This window comes from Varanus komodoensis, unplaced genomic scaffold (genome assembly GCF_004798865.1).
Source record: "Varanus komodoensis strain SLA01 unplaced genomic scaffold, ASM479886v1 scaffold21, whole genome shotgun sequence".
NCBI classification, from domain to species: Eukaryota; Metazoa; Chordata; class Lepidosauria; order Squamata; family Varanidae; genus Varanus; species Varanus komodoensis.
Window position 1 is genome coordinate 13,904,608 of NW_025335589.1, and position 22,753 is coordinate 13,927,360.

The following is a 22,753-nucleotide window of genomic DNA, read 5'->3' on the forward strand; positions in this document are numbered from 1 at the left end:
TGTGAGGAATAGTATCTGTTTTTCATACTTATTCTGATGAACCTCCATGTCAGTCAGGAAAAACTGCATGCTCAAGTGGAAAGTTTCGGCTTCATGACTATGGGATTGTCACTGATCCTGGAGTCCCTAAAAACATCACACTAACAATAGAACACCTAAAATTAGAATACACACAAACAATGACATTGAACAGGGTGACACTTCAGCTATTTTTAGTCCTTTGCATTCTGAAAGATAAGCAAACCTGGAGCTGCTATGCCTTTGGTGTCTTATAACAAGCTTAAGGCCAATTTGACCTGTTTATAAAGCTTTACAACATGAGCCTATTGCTTTTGCCAGAATGGCCATTAAGGTGTTAGGAAGTTGAATAGGTTGCCACAGAAAAGAAAATGTAGGCAATAGGCAAATCATGTGTACAATTTCACCGGCATTCTGGAGACTAAGGTAGCTTACTGGAATATTTCTTTTACATTTATCAGAAAGGTTAAAAAGAGATGGAGGAATGGATATAGAATTCAACATATGAATGTTTTGAGGATGAATCAATATGCTATGTTGTTAACTATGCTATTTAGAATTTTCCTCTCTCTGTATGGCAGCTATTATTTTCCAGCTAACCTATACACTTTTGTCTGGTATCTACTTTGTCTGCTATTATGCATACATTCAGTAAGCACAGCTTTAATTATAGTTGTAAAGAATTGGGACACATTGAAAAAAAATCCAAGGGAGAGCTTGTCATCAGGAAAGAAAAGTTTGTGTTGGTAGAATATAGCTTTTTGGAAGAATTAATAGTTTAAAACCCCATACTTATTTGCTAATAAGTGAAAGGTCAGGGTTCAATAAATTTAATTGTGACAAAGATTTAGCACTCAGGTTTGAGATGGTCATTACTTAAGTGAGGCTCAGCCTTAAATGTGAAATGAGAGCAAGTTGTACAGGAAAGAAAATGGTACCCCATTCTGGGCTCGTGTTCTGGGAAAGAGTGACATAATATTGGCAATAAGAAAAGGAAAGGGAATTCACACCCATCCTCCTAATCCAGCCATAGAAACTGAACACACCTGCCAATGAAAGAGTAATATGAAAGACTGAAAATGTGAGGGAACTTAAATTAATAGGTGTTAGAACAAGGTGGAAATAAGAGAGTGAGAAGAGGGGGAGATAAATAGGGAGTAGGGAAGGAGAAAGTACAAGAAGGAGAATGCAGTGGGAATTATCTGGGTTATGGAACAATGATTGCTGATCTTCAACAATTTTGAGGACAGTAGTGTGGTATTGGCAGTGTTAACCTTTGTGCAAAATTGGTTCATTCCAGCTTAAATGCCATTAGTACACCATGTCTTGTCTTCTTGTTAAAAAGCTATTTCTCCCTCAAGTATAGCTATTTGGGCCATTTGCTGCCACATATTCACTAGCAGAAGGAACCTGTGATAAGCACACAGCTACCCAGAGAAGATTAGCAGCAGTACTTGCTCCATATGCCTCTTAGGACTTTGGTCATAGGTTTTTGAACACGACTTCAAAATGGTCAGGAGTCCCTGTGAGCCTTGTATATGTCTGATGTTGCTTTTAGGTCATGGGGCATAGTTCCCTCCTTTTCATCTTCCTTTCACCCAATTGAATCAGGGCACTTTCAGATGGCTTAGGACTTGTATTTAGACATTAAAGTAATAGTTGATAATTCATTGTGTTTGATCATTCATTGTAATAAATCATTGATAATTCATTGTACACTCTTCTGACTGTCAGTTCTGATGAACAGGGTTTGCAGGGTTCTGTAGTATTTAAAAAACCTCCAGGCCCCTCCAGACAGTAAGGCAAAAAGCCACTTCTCTCTACCTCTGCCTCTGTGTGTGTCCATGTGTGTGTCACAGGCATACCTATCTGCTGCAGTCTTTCTTCATCTCTTATAAAAACCAACCCACCATTACACACACACACACACTTTTGAAATATCTGCTGCTGAACAGCTAAAGCTCCATCTGAAAGCCGGAATCTTCATTCATGCTGTACTGTACATGTAGCTGTCATGATCTTATAGTGACATCAGATTTGCTGACATGCCAGGAATGCTGGATGAGAGACAGTGACCGCACTGTCCATCATTAAGTCTGAATCAATGTAGCTTTGGCTCATCATACTCCTAGTTCCAAAGGCAAGGTCACTGGCTTGAAGCTTTCCATGGACATTTCTGCTTCTGATTAATTAGCTGTCTTATGAGATATGCATTTCCATTTCATTTTCTGTTGGCTGAGGACTAGTCCCCATGCCCATTTCTGAGGCAGAAATGACACCACACCAGCCCATGGTGGCAATCCAGTAAACCACACAACTTGCTTCATGTAACCCTTAGTGTGTTTGGATGCATGAATGGAAAAACAGCCTCTCCAGCTGCAGGCACAAAATAGATTTTAGAGAAAATTTGGCTTGCATGCACTGTATTACATGGCATGGGGAAATGTTATTCAAAGAAGAGTCAGAGGTTCCCTGGGCTTCAGTATATCCTTGCATAGGTCTTGTGGAGCTCTGGATTATTGACCATGTTTTTTCTTCTGTCCACATCTACATCAGGGATGTGACAAATTATCGAAAGGGGAAAAGCACAGCAATATGAGCCTCAGTCCTACTCAAATGAATTACTCTTGTCTGAGCTTGATCCAGCTGGGTCAAACCCAAACAGCTCATAGCTAATCTCATTTGTTCTCTCGAGTCTTTGAGGTCAAAGGCTTCTATATATGAGTTGGCTAGGCTATACTCTGAAGAGGTACAGAGCTATTCTCAAGAGGGGAAAGTATATGGACTCTCTATTGATAGTAAAATTGACTGTACAAATCCAGTATTAGGGTCAACTGTACAACAACAAAATTGTACAAAGAAAATACCTAGTGGAAGTCATTAAGCATGATGCCATTTAATTTAAGAAATTATGCAAGATCTTTCCTTTTTCAGTGATGGCAAATAATTGAATGTAAGTCACTGAGCCAACAACCTGCAAAAGGTACAGTATAAAAACCCTATATGGATGGCATGTAGGATCCAACTGACCCCAGTGTTCTGAAAGCATAAACATATTCTGGCATTAGTGTAGATGCAAGATAATTACAATAGTTCTGTAAGTATAACCACGGAGCAAGAATGAGATGTGTGATACTCAGAGACCTTGCAACCATAACACACTACCTGGACAGCCTGTGCACAGCCCCTATATTTCATAACTGCATGAGTGGAACAGGAAAATGACCGTGTGAAGGACTTCATGCCTGCAATTTTCCTTCACCTTTCAGAGATGACACTTGCCCCTTCTCTTGCTGTCAGCAAACCCTACTAGTTCTGAGGCTGCCTGTCTTGAAGTGCAAGGCAAGCTGACCATGTACCTAGACCAGGGGTAGGCAATGTTTTTGGACTCGTGGGCACATTTTTTTGGATGTGAAGATGCATTTGTTTCATGCCCATTTGTGCTCTTGAGCCTTTGTTTCCTGGGGTTTTCACTTTACTTGCAATCTTTAATGGGATCTCACTCCCCCCACTTGGATTTTCACTTTTCTTGATCCTGCCCCCTCTGATGTGCTCATTTCTCCATCCCCAGAATTCCCTGTCTTCACTACCTATCCTTTCTTCTTTGGTCTCCCCATTTCTCATACCTACTTCTGCTTCCTCTTTCTCTTCCAGATGTTCTCACTACCATTATGGCTCCCCCACAGCACTGAGACCACCTGCTGCACTTCGTCTCCACCCCTGCTAAAGTCATAGCCAGATTGCTGCCGTCTGCTTCATTTCCCCATCTCATACAGCCTGCTTCCCTCTGCTGCTGCCACCGCCTGCTCTCCTGCCCCCCACAGCCACCATTTCTTCCACACTGCTGACCCCCACTTGCTTCCTGGCACCACAGAAGTAGGAAAAGCCAGTGACAGGGCAAAAGTGGGGTTGGTTTTCATGAGGGAAAAAGAGGATGGAGGCCTTGGTGGTTATAGCCTGGGTCTTGCTGGGGTTTTATAAACCTGAGGGGTGCTACAGAACCCTAACACCATTTGCGGTGCTGTTAAGGGAGGCATTCATCTATAATGACCACAAAATAACAAGAACAAAATTGTTTTTTTCACCCATTGTGCCCTTTCTCACATGAAATTGCCAGAAAAGTCCTCAGTTAAGCATTTGTTGACATGATGAGTAGCTGAAAACTCCAAACAACATTTGGCAGTGTCATATTCCCCCCACCCTCAAGCACCTTATGTGCATAGTTTTTCTGTTATTCATTCAATTCCAATAGGAGGGTGAAATGGACTCCAAAAATTGCATGAGTAAAAGGAAGGATTTTCCACTACATTAAATGGAGGAAAGGGAGGCTGAAGCATCTCATGGCAATTCACATCTCATAGCTGAGGACTTACCTGGAACATGAATTGTGAAAAATAGAAGTTCTAGCTTTTTTTTTTTTTTTAAGTGCCATCGCAGTGTTCGGCCCCACTTGTCAGAGAAGGGTTAAGTACCAGACTCATGATACAAGGAAAAATCAGTTGAATGTGTTGTGTATCTACTCTCTTAAGGTTTCTATTATCAGTTAAAGTGAAAGTGTTTAGCTGTCCTCAGCTATGTGTTAGTAATATGCTTTTTTAACACTGCGTACCTTGTAATTTGTTCCAGAAAAGCCTACAACAGGCCTTCCGACATATTACATTGGTGCTGAGACACACAAAGGCTGTTCTGTACATCTTTCCTGCTTTCATCATGTGTGAATATTGCTTATGTTGACAGAGCATAAAAGAGTAATCAAAAAGAGTGAGAACTTGTGCAGATTTTACGTTCAAAAACTGATGGAATACAGAGCTGGTTTCAGCCTCACTTCTGAAAATGTTCTCAGTCCCACTTTGTATCTTAGACTGGTCACCCTCCACCAAAAAAGATAAGAAAAGAAAAGAAATAAGTCTTTATTTTTAATGATTATTTCAGAGCTTTACTCAAAAGGCTAAGGAGAGAGACCTTGGCAAGGCAGAACTACAATGTTATAGATTATACATAAGGGAGCATGAGGCACATCACTTTGTTGATGACATGCTGATGAAAGGCTCTAAGAGATTTCTGGAAGTCAAACAACCTGGGGATGGGAGACAAGAGCCCATTTTGTTAGAGTAATAAGTTGCAATTGCTTACAATGGCACAGAAATGAATCTATTTCTTTTCATTCCAGCAAACATCTGAGATGTATCTACAGATGTCCTCTAAATCAATCTTCCTCAACCTGATGCCCTCCAGAAGGCTTGGATTCCTAATTCCTGTCAACCTAAGCAAACATGGCCAATGATCAGGGATGGTGAGAATTGTAGTCCAAGATACCTGGAGGGGAGACAATGCAGTTCTGTGTACATGACTAGGGATGTTGGAGAAACCTTAAGTAATTTCAAATGAGTTCAGGTTTCTATGGATCTGATCTGCAGATTCCCCACCAGACCAACTTTTCCTGGGTCACATGGATTCTGTGGATTTGTAGATCCTTTTTAAAACTTTCTATAATTTCATTCAAATGTAGTCAAAGAAAAATATTAAAAATAAAAAGAGTGAAAATATGAATTTAGCCCCATAGAATAAAACATAAAAAAGCGTATTAGGCAGGGATTTGTATATTTTCAGGGGATTCATGCTTTTGTGCAATCACAAATTTGCACAAATGTGTATGAATGCATTTATACAAAATCCAGTTCCCTCAGTGAAGGGACTATGGAACAAAAGGAGCCTGACAATTCACAAAATGCAAATAGAATGTACATAATGAAGTCCATAAATCCCTACCTGTGGATAAGTTCCACTGAACTCAGTGGGCTTTATGTCTGAGAATGTGTGTGTGTGTGTGTGTAGTGACATATAAGGTTCATGTTCATGCTAACAATGCAAAAACTTGCCTAAATCCCTCCCTCCCTCCCTCTTTCTTTCTTTCTTTCTTTCTTGTTATTTTTATATCCTTTATAAGCCATTGTGTTTCCATTTTGTGTTTAAATGACTATCATAGCACATGGGCTATGAGTTGAGAGTCTTAGACTTGGTTGCAATGCTTTCTATAATACATAATGTACACCATATATATAATAGACAACAATGTATAAGAAACAAAAGGCCTACTTATCTCAGTTTTGATCCTGCAAGGGCCTGCATCCCATCCAGGCAAGCATTAACAGCCAGCACTGTTGGTGTTCACTCTTGTTTTCAACCAGGAAGGCCAGAGGTTCAATCATCTGTAACTTGTACTCTCTGACATAAAAGACAAAAACTGAAGTTGATAAGATAAAAATGACTAAGCTGCACGAGAAAGTAGGGCCTTTCCCCCAACACAAACACTTCTGTAGCCAACACAACATTCTGGGCTTTTCTTTGTAAAATGTTCCACATCTCCTTAATCATCCCTAGACTGAAAAGACAAGGAAGGCCTTTGTTTCCATTTAACAAATACTATAGCCCTGTAATTAAATAAATAAAAAATGCCCACCTCTCTCTTCATTAGCAGCATCCTCTTTCCACAAATATGTCTTGGATACACATGGCATCATGACAGTTCCCTTCTCCATCTACAGCTGAGGAAGAAAAATAAATATTAAATACTCTGCCAGTGTTTACTTGATATAGGTACTTTGGACATATCCTGTGTAGATAATGAGTGATAATGCAACATCCTCCATTGTTTAGAAATAAACTTAAAACATGCTGATGGCAACTGTGACAGCATGAGTCTTTTAAAATGCTTGTTCAGACACTTCTACTTTGTACTGAGTCCTGTTCTCAATTTTAAGTATCCAACCTACTTCCCCAAGCATCATATTGCTGGCTATCTCATTAAACTCATACTACAATAACCTGCAATGGGCCTAGAGGCAAGATCTTTCACTCTAAGTGCTACTACTTTTTACAATTACCTAGAAGTAAGTCCCATTGATCCCACTGGGTCGTATTTCTGAGTAAAGATATACAGGATTGTACTGATCTCTACCTGAGGATGAGTCCCACTGAATTTAGTGGGATTTACTTCTGAGGAAGCATCTAGGAATATGGCAGGATACTGAAACAACGTGTGCAGGACAGTCCATATGGACTATTTGACATCAAAATATAAGACAGCTTTGATAACGTTGATCCCTTCCCAGTCGTGTGCTGACACTCCCTCCCTTTTTTTGAATTTTGTGTACTACTGGGAACAGCTGTAGATCTGATGTGTAAGATGAAGCCTTGCTGAAATGTGATTCACATCAGTGATCAAACAGATACTAGCTTGGCTGAGAGATGGGCCAGGAAGCCCTTTAAATCTGTCATTTTACTATTGTGGCAGGCAGTATATAGCTATTTTTTAAAAAACGTTGTTGTTATCCCATTCTTCTTCCAAGGAGCTGAGGAAGTGTCCATGTGCTTCTTCCTCTCTTAATTTTATCCCCACAACAACCCTCTGAAGTGGCTTTGGCTGATAGCTGGTTACTTGAAGGTCACCCAAGAAGCATTGAGATCAAAGTCAAAGGGGATTTGAGCCTCTTCTGTGTAAATCAGACACTTCAACTACCACATCACACTGACTCTGCTAGTTAAGGTTATGTTCACATCTGGAAAAGAAATCCACATTTGTAATGCCAAGCAGTGTCTCAACAGAAGACATTAAAAAGCCTAATTTCAGGAATCGTTGTTATAAATCATGATGCCAAACACTTTTAAGGTGAGAGTGTTTTATCTTTTATTACAGAGGGGGGCAGATGTCTAATTTCCACATTCCCAGAGCCAGGTTTTTAATGAACATGGTAAGAAATAAGCATTATATTTAGGCTGCAAACAGAACAATATTCCATTAAACATGAGAAAGGTGTTGTGCGAGCTGACACCCAGTGTTGGGGGTGGGTGCACTGATACAAGTAGGCTGCTTTAGATTGGCCATGTTTTACACTGGGTAGTCCTCTGTTTGAACAGCTGCCTTCTGTTTGGAAGACATCCTCCATATGAAGATCTATCTACTCGGTTTCAGGATAAAGAATCATCAGAAGGAATAGCTGAGCCCCAATGTAGCACCAAGTCAGGCAGACTGAACAAGGCACAAGGTCAGCTGGTCACAGTCTTCCCCATTATGGTGACATATATGCAATTTCTATGCAAAATAATAATGTCAAAATGCAATCCATATGTATATATTAGCATATGCAAATCATATATAAACCAGTGGCCTCCGTTTGGTAAAGGCCCCCTCTGCCTTTCTGGAGATGCATGAGGCCAGCCACCCTACCTGTTTCCCGGAATGTATTGTGCGTGGGCCTAAGTGGGCTCCCAGTTCGGTCAGTCAAAAGGCTTGTGCAGCTATTTGGTCTTTTAGTTCCTAATGTTTTTTTCCCTAGAAAAGGAAAAAAAGATGGAAGAAATGATGAGAAACACAGGAAGGTTACAAGGGGAAGATGCTGTTGTCTGATTCCTTCCCGCCATAAAGCCCTGTGGATGAGGCCAGGTGATTGCACCTCATCTGGAAACATCCTAAAATTCCAAGTGGGGTAGATGAGACATAACTTCCAACTTTGTGGCAGCCGTTGCATGAAGAAAAGCTGGAGGCATGAGGGCTGCGGGGGATCCCTACAGAACAGGCATCATCATCACACCTTCTTTGGCTTTCCTGAGTTTTGCAGATTTGAATTAAGACCTGGTATGGATCCAGAGAACCATGAAACTAATTCTGCAAGCCCAAGGGGCCTGGGACTTGTTCTCCTTGAATACCCTATGCATACAAACACATGGCTCATCTGAAGCTGAAAGGAACTACAAAAGCAGGTTAAGCTATGGGTCTGTGCTTGTGCGAGAGAATAGCCCTAAATTAGCTCTTCTTTTCCAGCCACAGTGTTGCTGCCATCAAATTAATGTCAAGTTGTCAGCAATGTGTTATTTCCCTCCACCCTCTGCCATTGTCTTGTTACCAAGGCTATCCCCCCATGATGCTATTTTAAATTTAATAACTATGCTCACTTTTAGGAGAACTGTCATTCTCCTAGGAAAACAAAGACGGATGAAACAAAAGCCCCCCAAAACTGTACGAAGTAGATCGGGACTGTGTCCATTGTCCCTGCCCCTGAATTTAAGGAGTTGACCTGAAGGTTGGAACATAGGCTGCATCAGGAGTATAGAAACTCTGCCCTATCATTTGATACTTTCCTGGTTCCAGGATGTTTCTTCATCCCACCCCCCAAAAGGTTGAAATGCCTATACTCAACTTTTCTACATGAAGTATTTGTTGTCTGTTCCAGCTTCCTTACTCACATTTGTTCAGAGGCTCTTTAAGAAAACTTTAGGATCTTCAAGCTTCACTTCTGTTTTTTTTTTTTTTTCCAGAATGCTTTCCCATTTTTGTTTCTGTATTTTTTAGAATGGAGAAAATGGCACGGTTTCTGCTTATGTATTCAAACTATTCTGCTAAAACACAGATCCATGTAGAGGTTATATAATGGAAAAGCAGGAAAGGAAGAGCTTTTTGTGTATTGCTTGAATTTCAGTGCTATGAAAAATAGATGCAGTATTTAACAGCCACATTTAGAAAACCCCAAAGCTAGTAGTAATCACAGCTTTAACATACATATGCTGGTATTTTTTCCCTGTTCTGTTTTGTCTTCTACCTTGCCCACCTTCAGCTCCTTGGGCTGAAAGAGGATCAACACCTCTAGCTTAGATACACATCACTTGTACACATGTATTTATAAACAGGCTGTTAGCAACTTAGCTAGTTGGTCCTCAATTGCATGGAGAGAGCCTCTGGACAAACTGTGTTCTGACAATTGGTTCCAGGGAGAGAAGTTGTGAGACAGCAGGGAAAGTACACTCCCTCCTCTGTGTGCTGAGTCTACCCCATGTTGGATGGTATGAAAAGCACTAAAGAAAGTAGAGGATCTTTTGCTGCCAATGGAAAATGAGAGCACCAAGAAGGAAATGGCTTTCACATGAAACTGGCTAACTTTATCTGGTTAAGGGCAAGACCACTACTGTTCATTAGGCATTGGAAAAGAAGTTAGAAAGAACACAGACCTTTCTTGTAGTTCTAATCAAGCAGGGATGACTGTTGGTTAATGGAACACCGTCCCCATAATAAAAGCATTTGTCCTTTCAGCTTTGTTGTTAGCTTTTAATAGACTGTGCACTTTGATGCACAGATATCAATCCATTTACTTGTTATTGGCAAGGAGAACTTTCTGAGCCTTATGTTGGCATGTGTGGTCCTAACTTTGCTATTTATAGACTTATAGACATTAAAATGGTTCCCTATTCTCTCCAGTAGGCACATTTTCTCTGTGTCCTTTTAAAGAGCAAGCCAGCATCCACACTCCTGACAAACCTCTCCTATCCACCCAGATGTACTTTGCCTGCAGTGTTCAGCTCTGTATCCTGGGCCTCTGTGTCTGCTTCAGCAATTTCCTCTGTGTGCTGTCATTAAGCATTTCTCCTACTGTGTTTTATATATGAAATCTAGAACTGCTGTATTGCTGTAGTTCTTCTTTTACATCCACATTCTTTATTTAGAGCATTTTCATTCTACTCTTCAGCTGAAAAAACTCCTAGAAAGGTTTATATAAGAGCAATAAAAGCAAGACAGACACTTCCTGCAGATGAACAATTTAAGAGAGGTAATTTAAAAGGATTAAGAGATGAGGAGGGAAGAGGAGGAGAAGCAAACTCAGGTACAACTTGATATATAGTAGTTCTTACAATGGAAACAGGGAGAGAGGGAGCCCCAAAAGGAGAGCTAGAATAGTGGCCATGGTTACTACTTTGCCATCTATTGCTATGGACCAATGCTTGATCCTGGCCATGCTTGATCAAGGTCAAACTTCATGAGCCTAATTCTATGCTTTTTCTTTCTTAGAATTAAGCACAAGGAACCTGATCTGACAATAGCATGGGGAAAGCATTTAGCATTTGCAAATTGTGGGTGGATGGCGGGAGTTGGGGTGTAGGTTGGGATTGCTGAGGATAGCAAAGGGTTAAATCCCACTGCTCCTAATGCTGGAGTCCTAATTCAACTCTTATTTTATGTGGATGCCAGTTGGGCACAGTGAGTGACAGGATAGCTTCAGTTGTGTGGACTCCATGTCTCTATTCCAGTGAGTACTTACATCTGGACTTAAGTCCACCACACTTCCACTGGCAGCCATTCAGCTTCAAGGTAGTGGTGAAGCTTCAAGTAGACACAGCACAGAATACAGATTACACCCCATATCCATATTGCTTAAATAATGCATCTGTTAAAGGCATAGCCTGGATTTTCTGGATTTTTGGTGCTGGGGTGAACACAAGCAAAGCACATTATGGGAAAGAGTTTATGGTAACTGAATTAACACTGACACAGTGAAGCCCTTGTAAGTTGTTTTGCTTTGTGCCTATGGTCACTAAATTTGTAAGTGAATGTTCTTAAGTTCTGTCTATATGCCTTAAGAAAGATCTAGAATGATCAATAAATGTTTTAGTGGAATGTGTATGGAGTATCATTCCAGTGATATTGGTTGTGTGACTAAAGACTGAGCTGGCCTGCTTGAATTTTTGCATTTTTGTTTCATCTGGTGGTATAACCTTGTAAGTCTAGCAAACTACAAGAAAGCCAAAGGTGCAAAGGAGTTTGCTGTTATGAAAAGATTTGTGCTAGGGGAGTTACCCAAATCTGGAAAGCCTCCTAAGTCAATGAGTTTCCCTGGAGTGGCTGACCAATAACAAACCAATTGAAACAGCTCTTTGGAAAGAGGAAGTTTATTCCACGAATAAAGGGGGCTGCACACACATGAGCAAAGCAAGGCTATCTGCAACACTCACCCAAACAACGTGGGTTTCTAACTTTTACACTGCTGGTTAAACATTCTGTCCCTCTCCTCTTCTCTGCCCATTGTTCTAATGGCCTGTTCTTACTCTAGTCTAGTCTGGCTCCAACTAGCTTCATCTGTCATAACTTCACCTCCCTTGGTATTTGGGAGGGGTCGCTGCCTTAGTTTACATAGAAGTAGCTGTCATTGTATACAGGACAAGTTGGAGTGCCTCTTGAGGTTCATGATTAGGGCGTATCAAGGTCAGGCAGATCCCAGCTCTGTGTCATGTCTAGGACCTGCTAAATACAGTTTTTATTATTTATTTATTTGATTCATATCCTTTTTTTCCTTAACAACTCAAAGTGCCTTACAGCATTTTCCTCCTCCTGCTCTCAGTCTGCTTCCCACAACAATCCTGTGAAGCTGGTTGAGCGGAGAGGCTGTGACTGGCCCAAAGTCACCCAGTTGGCCCCATGGTGGAACAGGGACTGTAACCCAGATGACCTGAGTCCCAGTCCCATACTTTTAACCACTACTCCACACTGGCTCATGTTGTTCTGGGAAGCCTTTCTTGTGAACCTGACAAATTTATAATGTTATCTTATTGTTTCTACATTTTTATTTCAACTTTGTACTGTTCACTGCTCCAGAATCTGCATTGATGTAGAATGCTATACATCAAAGATTGTAAATAAAATTAAAACAATTAAATGAAGGACCATTGTCAAGGATCTTGCATCAGACCCAGCCTGAAATTAAATTTCAAGATGGAATTTTTGAACGATTATGTCGTATAGGGAAAGTGTAGAGATATTTCTTCCACACACAGGGAAGCATTAGAAGAAGATGACAAATGGGAAATTGCCATGACTAGACCATGAAAAATAACGGACAATGGGGGAGTGGGGAACTGAAGCCTTGTGGGATTTGTTTTGCCTTTCACACAAACTCTGAGATCCACAAACTGAAACTAGACACAAAAGACCTAAACTTAGACCTGGTTTTCATGTAATGGCTTGTAAGCAAGTTGCTGCTGCTTTCCATGATCAACTTCTGACTGGCCTACTTGTAGGCTGTTGCATATGTGAAGCCACAGACTATGGTTAACCAGTGACTACTTCTTAGATTGACTTTGGGTTGTTTAACCCATGAATAATAATAGTATCTGGGTTTGCACACCATCCAACAACTTCTGATTGATCTGATTATGTAAAGTGGAAGGTTGAATTTGCAAGGTGGAAATTCCTTGCCTGTTGAATGGCCACACAACCTGGAAAACTGAGCATTAATTAATCCAAGATTTACCATTGTTACCTGTAAACAGGGTCTTGGTATTAAAGAATCTGGGTCCAGGCATCTGTACTCAGTACCAGAATGAATGGAGCTCCCACTCCATCCACATAAAAACTCATTCCTGGTTGCTCTGTCCAATCCTGTTTTCTTAATTCCTTAAGATTAAGTTTGGGAAAAGTGGTCATTGGGTGGTTTCACCTTCAGTTACTCCAAGCATCTCTCTAACATGTCATGAAAGGATGGAAATTTCCCACCTGGGAGTAAGAAACCTACTTCAAATCATCCAGGGATTGACCCATAGGTTCCAATCTTCCTTCTGCCTACCTTTGGCTTAATAACATCAGTGGATTGACCATCTTAGGACTGGAGACACATTTATTGAGTTGTAAGGGCAACAAGACATTCTGGAAACTTCTGTGAGGAAATAGTAATGATTTCTGAGCTTACATAATCCAGAAGATCTAGGATAGTTTATAACACAGGTATTTATTAACATGCAAATGCATACTTTAAGTGACTGTCACAGGCATTTCCTTGGGCCAAGAACAGAAAACACTAATGTCCGTGAAATGGTGACGCAGTAGCTAATTCTCCTAATAGTTCAGGCATTTTAAGGCTGTGTAACTCAATACTGGTGGGCACAGACATGCTCGTACTATTAAGCAGGAATACTGAAAAATGCAATGAAAGACAGCACTCCTCACACACCAAGGAGAACTGATGCATCCCATACAAAGAATGTCTTCACAGAAATAATAAATACAGCATATACAATAACAGTGTGTAATCAAGGACTAAATTATTATGAGAGTAGTGTAAGGAAGCAGGGATCTGGTCAGTTTCTCATTTTCCTAAACTTAATTTTCTTCTTTTCAGAGGGTTGAACTGTGTTCAGCTGAACTGTAATTGTCCATAGTATACACCCACATCCTTCCATCATCTCTGCTCTCAGGTTCAATAGCTTGCCTAAGACCTGTTTTGCCCCTGTCAATTTCAAATGAACAGTTCTCTATTGCACCACCTTTAATTCATCTCAAATCTCTTGTGTGTCTCCAGTGTTTGCTTAGGGTAATATCTATTGTATAGACTGATCTAACTAGAAAATATTCAATATTTTCAATATTTTTAATTTCAATATTTCAATATTCAAAACCTACCTATCCTAGCTAGGTTTTGAAATCAGGTTTGTAATGGTGGCTATTAACCACAATTTTGAGCCAATAAGCCTAATATTAGTATTCCCTGGGGTGCTCAGTGACATAGTAGCCTTAAAACCATTGATTCATGTCTACGTTATATTGCAATAGCTCACAATAATGCTGTTTAGGAAACAGTGGCCCATAATGAGTAAGCGATACTCATGCTCTCCAAGTGTTGGCTGTCCTTGACATTCTGACAGTCCAGGAGTTAGTGCGGAAGTGCAGATGGAGCCGTCTGTATTGGCCCCTTTAGACTTAATTTGTTTCAAACAGCAGGAAACTAATGGCTGGTGCCAAAATCTGAAAGACTCAGTTCATGTGCAACAGGAAAAATCACAAACTAAAGAGAACTGCTTTAGACTCACCAGCCACAATCAGGAATGTGTGATTGCATGTTCCATAAGCCACAAATTTTCTTTATAACTTTTTCTCCCAAAGTAAAGCAGTAGAATTTTCCAGGAAACTGTGTGACCAACTTTTTAAAAATCCCTTTGATTTATCATCTGGACTTAAATGTTACTAGGAATAACTGAAAAATGATCAGGGATTAAAAGGATGAAAAATAAAGCATTTGGGTGGTACCCTTTATTCCCAAAGTAATTATCATACGCTCCATCCATGTCTTCCTGAAACCAGCTGGAGTTTTTCCATGTCTTCAGCAGACATTTCTAGCCTTATGAGGCTGAAGCAAAATAATAAATCTTTTTTAATAACAATGAAACTCGTTTACAGCATCTATAAGATCATGTGAAATGAATGACAGAGCCAAAGAGATTTGGCACCAAAGTCTATTGCCAGACTTTGGACCAATGAAATAATTTTCAGGCACTAAATTCAGTGCCTAAATTTAGTACCTAAACTCAGGACTGTTCAGTGTTCTGTTTTATTAAATGCTTGTCTTTATGTGCATTTTGTTTTTGCTGACTAAAGGCACAGTCCCAGCTGCCTTAAAGTTCATAACAACCTATTGATATATCATATTACAGTATGGGATATTTAAAGTCAACCAAAAGGAAGCATCAAACTTCTAAAAGAGAACAAATTATTCAGCATAAAGCATCTATCAATATTGGTCCGGTTTTGTATTTACTTTGTTGTTCACTTTCTCCATGATACAGGAATGGCATACATATTTTATGCAGTATGTTGATCCAGATGAATATTTGTGGTTTGTGTAAAATGTTCTTCAGGAAGAAATAGCAATATACCTTACCAAGCATGGGTGAAACTATCGGTCTTTTAAACATGGGATTTATGGAGCAACACCCTGCCTCTTTCATGGAATTTTACGATGGATCTACACAATATCATCTTCCACTCCTGTGTTTATCCAATTTTTTCTTACTGGAGAAAATCTGTTGAGGATTAAAAGCCTACATAATGCCTACAAGAGCTATACAACGTCTTCTGATTACTAGTGCTGGGAGTTTTCTGTCTGAGAGCAGTCTGTGAGTGTTAATTAGAAATTGGCCAATACCTCACGGTGTAAATAAATTTCAAGAAGTAAAGACAGAGGTCATTATATGCCACTGTAAAATGGATGCTCAGTAATGCCTGAATTTATTGGATCCAGGGATCAATATTTATTTATTTATTTTATGTAGCAATATTTATGAATTGCCTGAGAAAAGCCTAAGTGGTGTATAAAACAAATCTTCATATGGAAGACAAGAATAGCTTCCTGGGAATGCTTTTTAGAAAATGCATGGTTTCAGTAAGAGCCAAAAACTCAGAAAGCTTGGTACCTGCTTGATTTGTAGCAATAGGGCATTTCATATGAAAGATTCAATAGGAAACATCCCTTCAATATGGAGGACATGAAGTTTCCAAAATGCATTTGGCTTCAATAAATGTCAGTGCTTGTGAGAACTGATTTCTCTTTTATTCTGGTAAATAAACATCAGCCTTGTGGAAAGTGCAGGAAGGAAGCGCATGCAAACGTCTTTAGTGCCTGTGGACCACATGCCCTGCAGATGTGTTGGACTGCAAGTCCCATAATTCCCCACAATTCCCTTTGGCCATCCAGAGTGGGATTTGTGAGTTTATTTATTATTTTATTTATTCCTTATTTGCGGTATTTTTCCGCTGCTCCTCAGCCAACAAAATTCCCCAAGTGGCTTACGTATAACCAATCAATCAGTCTGCCCACAGGCTTATGATCTTAATAAGTTGACATCCAGCACATCTGGAGCTCACCAGGTTGCGAAAGGCTGCTTTACAGTATGAGGGGGCGAGAACAGCAGAAGAATGTTGACTAACCTCTTGTCATCAGGAAAGAAGAAACCTCTCTAAGGATAGCTCAGGCAAGCTTTGGATTCCACCATGGCAGCAGATTCTGAGGCTGGCATTATGCTGACAAATTGCCCATGTGTTCAAAGCCAAATAAAACTTCCAGAATGGAGAGTTCATGTGCTCTTTTACTCTTAATGTACTTTTTTACTCTTGGCTGGGTCTTTTAAAATTGATTTAAAGTTTTCCTTTAATGTTCATGTGTGTTATTTTAAATCATTTTAAGTCTTAATTTTTTATCTATTGTATTTTATTGTTTTTAAAGTTTGTTGTAAACTGCTCAGACAGCTTTGGCTATGGGCGGCATAGAAACAAGCAAAGTAGCAACACTGACAAACACATACAAAGGGTCCATGAAAAAAACTGCCCCCATAAGAGTATTATACATTGGTAATGCCCTCTTGTTATTTATCCATCCATCCATCCATTTAATCATCTCCTACCTTTTAGAAAACTTTGTCACAAGGTGGCTTACAAAAAGTGGAAAATTGTATAACTATACCAACAATGAAACAGCAGCTAATTGCAAATGTTAAAATTGCATGGCTATAAGAGTAGTATTAACTAGTCCATTTGCACAAATAAAAACTAATAATCAAAGGCCTTCCTGCTAGGAATATTTTCCGGGCAGAAGGAGGGGCACAGTTTTGTAGTCTGATGACCTGATATTGTTCATTCTTCATATTTCTCCACCTTAATTTTTATTTTTATTAATAACAATACCAATGCAAAATATATCAACAACAACAACAAAAACAAGCCTAGAAACACAACTGGTGAACCACCCCTCCCCCGGGACCTTGGCTACATAATAATTCATTATTAATTTGCTGCTTCTTCTTCGCTCTCTCTTCTATGCTTCCCTTCCTGCTTCTAAATATAACCTTCTAAACCTGAATTGTTGAACAGTGTTGGATTAAGTGTGTTGACTGGTCAGTCCCATTCAGTTAATGATCTTCCACCTTTTCTTTTTCTTGCTGCTCACCTGGAAAAGGCCAATAGCTCCTGATAAGTGAGCTTGACTTTCAGGACCATACTCCCCCTTCCATTTCTTGATCATGGAATCCTCACATGCACGTATGCCCATTCTCTGCACCCTAATATAATTAGGTCAACTTCCCACCACTCATTAATTGACAAGACTAAGAGACCTGACTAAATCTATGACTTTCTACCAAGCACCAACACCTGCCTTCAAGATTTTGTGAAAGTCTTTTCTGAAAGTAGCCTTGGTCTCTGTTTATACTCCTTTTGTTTCCCCAGAAACCACACCTTCTCTTTGTTTTCTAAAAAAGTATGATACTTTAAGATACACAGCGCACATTGGACTATGTGTAATCTTCAAAGCGGTCCCAATGGCAGCTGCTCCTGGAACTCCTGGCTGGTTGAAGTTTTTCTGGAATGTTTCTGGAATCATTTCTGCCCGAAACACCAGTAAGTCACTGCTAGTGTCAACAACCCTGGGTTAGATAAATCAGTGCTCTGACTCACTATATGACAGTTCTCTTATGCTTCATAGTGTAGCCTGGGAATGACTGAGTCCCTAAACCCCTTATGCTCTTGTTCAGTGTATGTCCTCCCACAGCCTGGACATGCCTGAACTCCCTACTTTGGATCCAGCATAACACTGAGAACATGAGTTTATTTGCTCAACTGACTAATGGTCGGTAAAATGAGGTCAAACTCAAAGACCTCCTTTGCTCTGTTTGTTAGACAGCAAGAAATACATCTCTCTGGGGTAGATGAGGCATCTTGGAAGCAGCTCAAATGGGAATATAAGCAAACCATTAAGAAATAGGTGTACTCCCCCCCCCCAAATGGTTCATTTTGTTCTCTAGCTCCTCACCTCAGAACCATTTAAAAAGTACTTCATTATGGTTGGTGTTCCATGTGGCAGGCCATAACTTTTGTGCTATGCCATATTGTATCATGTGAATCAGTTCAATCAGTGCAGTGTGTGTTTAGCCATGATGATTTATGGCATGTGCCTGTTGCCATTTTGAATATGCAAATCCTTGTGGGAGTTGCAGTGGTTTGTCCAAACCCAGCGGCACGGCTTGCTGGAGGGGGAAGCAACCCATTAGTAATATTGCAACAGACCATGGGTTATAGGAAGATGGTTTCTCCCTTCAACAAACCATGCTGCCCTTATTTGGACAACACAGCAAAGCTGGGTTTGAATAGACCTCCTGACTCTCATGAGTACTGGAGCTTGTGGTGATGGTGAACCAGGCCACTTCATTAGTGAACTCCTACTCAGCAGCACTTCTTGCTTACCATAGACTTTTTAGAATATGGTGCTCTGCCATTCCCCACAAGCAAAATAAAAATAATAAAATGGCTTTACTCAAAGGAAATGTTATGATTCACCAGTTGATTGTGGGTTACAGAAGATCATACAGAACAATATAATTGGAAAGAAAGCCATGGATTGTTAGTTGGTTAAAGTGTGTGTGCATGTGTGAGTGTGTGTAACTTATACTTTTAACTGTTCTGATCTTTCTTTTTACCCAAATTGATACTAAATTGATAACTCAGCAAATCCTGTTCCTTTTATGCAACAGAATAAGGCTTTGTCTTTTAAGTACTGACTAATTCATCTTTGGTAAGGAACTTTAGATTTTGAATATATTCCTATTCAGACTTTGGATAGGAAGGAACATGTTATAGAATGGAGCAAACTTTAATTATTTACTTGTATAGGAATCAGTGCAAGCTTATGCATTATTTAATCTTAATGATACCCTTGACAAATGACACCCTTTAGCAGAATTTGGCCTGACTTCAGAGGAGCTAAGTAGCTGAGGGTTCCATTATCTTTTGCACCTTGTATTGTATTTCCTATTCTGTGCTAATGCCTTGTTGTTCTCAGATGAAATAACCACCTGCAGCTTCAGACTGAGCAAAAAGTTTGTGGCAGTCATGCTATATCTAACCCCTAAAGCAATAATATTTTTGAACCATCTCCTCTTGATCTGCTTTTTAGATTTTTCATGGTCTGCAGAATAACCTAATGGGACAGGATCATGACTTTGAAAGTGCAGTATAGTCTGTGCTAACGTCCCTTGAAATAGTGTGAGGAATATCCTTCCTTCCTATTTCCTCATGGAAAAAAAGCTGTTATTGCAGATAAGGGGTTGTAGTCTCACCAAAAATCTTGCCACTTTGACATGGCCTCCATTGTTAGAGATTTTTTTAGGGAGGTTGGCTACTATCATGTGTTAATTTACCTTTATTAAGCTCTCCTTGAGTTGTATGGATTTATTTTTTAAGTCTTCAAATATTGTTTCCTTACCTAATGTTGTTTTCTTACCTAGCAACCATTCTTTGTCCTGTGACAATTATATTGCAATATCAATTTTAATCTTCTACTACTTAGGTTAGAATATTGCAGGGCAACAAACCTGCTCAAATAATAATAGTGATTGCTAAAATCATCTGAATGTCAAAGAAAATTACCTAACACCTTCATGTCCATATGCAAATCTCTAGCTATTGGAAGAGCTGCTCCGAAGTCATGAGGCATCCACACAAACATACTATACCTAAGCAACAACACCTTGACAAACAGTGCCTCTTTTGTCAGATAGGGAAAGCACATGGTGGTTGACATACAGACAGGATGCACAAATCGGAAAGTGTACTGTATGGCCAGGTAAGGAAACAGAGGTTGGGAAAATCTGATGAAAAGAAGAGGAACTAAAGCAAAGGGGCCCTGAGGAAATGAGAATGGAGAAATAAGAGTAGGGTAGGCAGTGGTTTAAAAAGCAGGTTCCTGAGTGAAGAAAGACCAAGGAAGATGTGGCACTGTGGAACAACTTTGCTCAGGGTGTAAGGACAAGGACAGTGGCCCTCTTATTTGCAACAACAGTATGGTTTCAATGTTATGGGAAAGTGCAACAGTCAGGACTGTCCTCAAGGGCAACTCATTTGCCCAACCATCGTGGGAGAAGTACATGAGGACCCTGGGGAATGTAGGAAGTTGCCTTACCCTGAGTCACACTGCTGGTCCATGTTTCTTTATGGTGAGCCAGGGTGAGAGAAAAAGAGATGGTGGGGGATGAGAACTGAGATAAGAAAAAGGCTTTTCCTTTCATGAACTAGGTTTCTGTTGATACTGAAATCTGCAGGTCCAAAGGCAATTGTTTAGTATGTTGGAGTTCAGAACTCATCTTGGCTTCGGACAGTCTTTTGGGCAATTGCCTTGTCCTCTGTAACTATCCAGGACCAATACTGAGGTGATGTCTGGGACAGCTTCACCAATTGCCAAATGTGTCTGCAGGCCCCAGAAGGTTGCTTGCCCCTTGACTAGTGGAACTTGTGTGTAGCTAAACTACCCACATCTGAACCTAGGGTATTCAGAGTCCTATGAACTGTCAGGAAACTAGCATGGCTTATTTCAGTTGTTGATGCTGCAATGCAGTTCAGGGAGACAGATAAGGCAAGGTTCAGTCAAGCATACAATTCCCTGGTATAACATGTGAAGGAGACCAAAGTGCCACCCTAATTTGTACTTTGCCCCACTCAGAGTCCTCAAATCATTTTGAAGATAGTAACAATGTCTACATATAAGAATTACTTGTATTCACAAATCTGGTTGCAGGAAAATACTGATTTGATTACACAGAATATATTTCATTGAGACACGTCTAAACATGGGTGCAGATGCATACAAAACTGTAACCTCTGTTGCAGAGGAATATGTTTTGCTTGGCCTACCTACACAAAATTCTATGCAGAGAGATGTCGGTAGCAAAATTAATTATTTTCCTGAATTGTTGCCTGGATGTGCAACCTAGCCTAGAAACAGAGCTTTCAGAGCTGGGCTGGTGTTTCTTTCCTTCCACTCTTTTCACAGGTAGCTTCAGAGTCACTGTTTTATTTCTTTCAGTTCACATCTTTAAACAAGCTACCCTTGTTTGGCCTTCACCATTGCTTTGAAAGCTTTTCTGTATGCTTCCTAGTGATGCCGTGTGAAATTAATAAAATATGTCAAGTTCTTTGTCTTAGCAAGCCAAAAATCTAACTCAAACCATTTGCCCTCGCAGTAATAAAATACAGTTGCATGATAGTACTGCGAATGCTTCCTTGTGATAACTTTGGCCCTTGTCCTGGGAGCTACTGAGTGTTTCCAAAGGCACCAAGTATCTCTGCACTCCACTTAAATACAAAGTATTACCATGGTGATTGTTAGCTTAGCCATTGGATGGGTGTCCAGAAGCACTGCTTATCAGGCTGTGGGAAGGAGATGGCCTGAAATTTTAAGGAGATCAGTCACGGCCCACAAGACTCACACCAAGCCCTTGCACATTGCAGCAAAGTGGACTGGCCTCATAAATTGGACAGCTGAGGAATAAGTTCCCTCCAGGGATAGTTCTCCTCCAAACTATCAATATTGTGTGGAGACAGAGTAGACTGCTCAGAAGCAGGTGCAGGCAGGAGGAAATTCTGGGCAAAGTTGCTTCTGCCCCAACTCCACTCTCCTGGAGACCCCATTTCAAAGGATGTGGGTTGCTCTTCCAATTCTCTCCCTCCCTGCTGCTGTCACCCCCTTATTTACATATGGTGTAGGGTTGCTTGACTCTTGTGAAAAGTGGTGCTGGGCTTTGCGTGGCTCCACTCTGCTGGTTGGTAAAGCAGCTAAGAAAGCAGAGAAGGCAAGGACTGGGAAAGAGCGTGCGGTATAAGCTAACCTGAGCCTGCAGTTGTACCCCACGTCAAGTGGAATCATCTCACTCAGCTAGCATGGCAGCTGGCTCAGCCAATTTGAGGGCACATCACCAGTAAGAGGACCGCAGTGGTAAGGGGCCAGGGAAGGGCCCCCGTGCAGCCTGACTGACTGGAGAATCTGCCACAATCACCATGTGTGGAAATGAGGTCTACTGAAATGGTGCACAGCTTCCATCTTGGTTCTCAGAGCAGCATTTTGCTTTTGCAGTGTCAACTCCTCCTGGGACCTCTGGATTGCTGCCAGGCTACAGGGCTTAGAAGTTCTGCTCAGTGGCTGGTGGCCAGTGCTACCACTAGAAGGACTGCAGTGTCTTAAATTGGATGGAGTGGCTTCACACACAAGAGCAAGTTCCCCAAGTCACACTTTTTCCAGCAAAATGTTGCCAACAGGGGTTGAAGGGGATTCTACAGTAAGGACAATGTTGGTGGGTGAGGTTCTGCTCTCTTCCCTTGCAC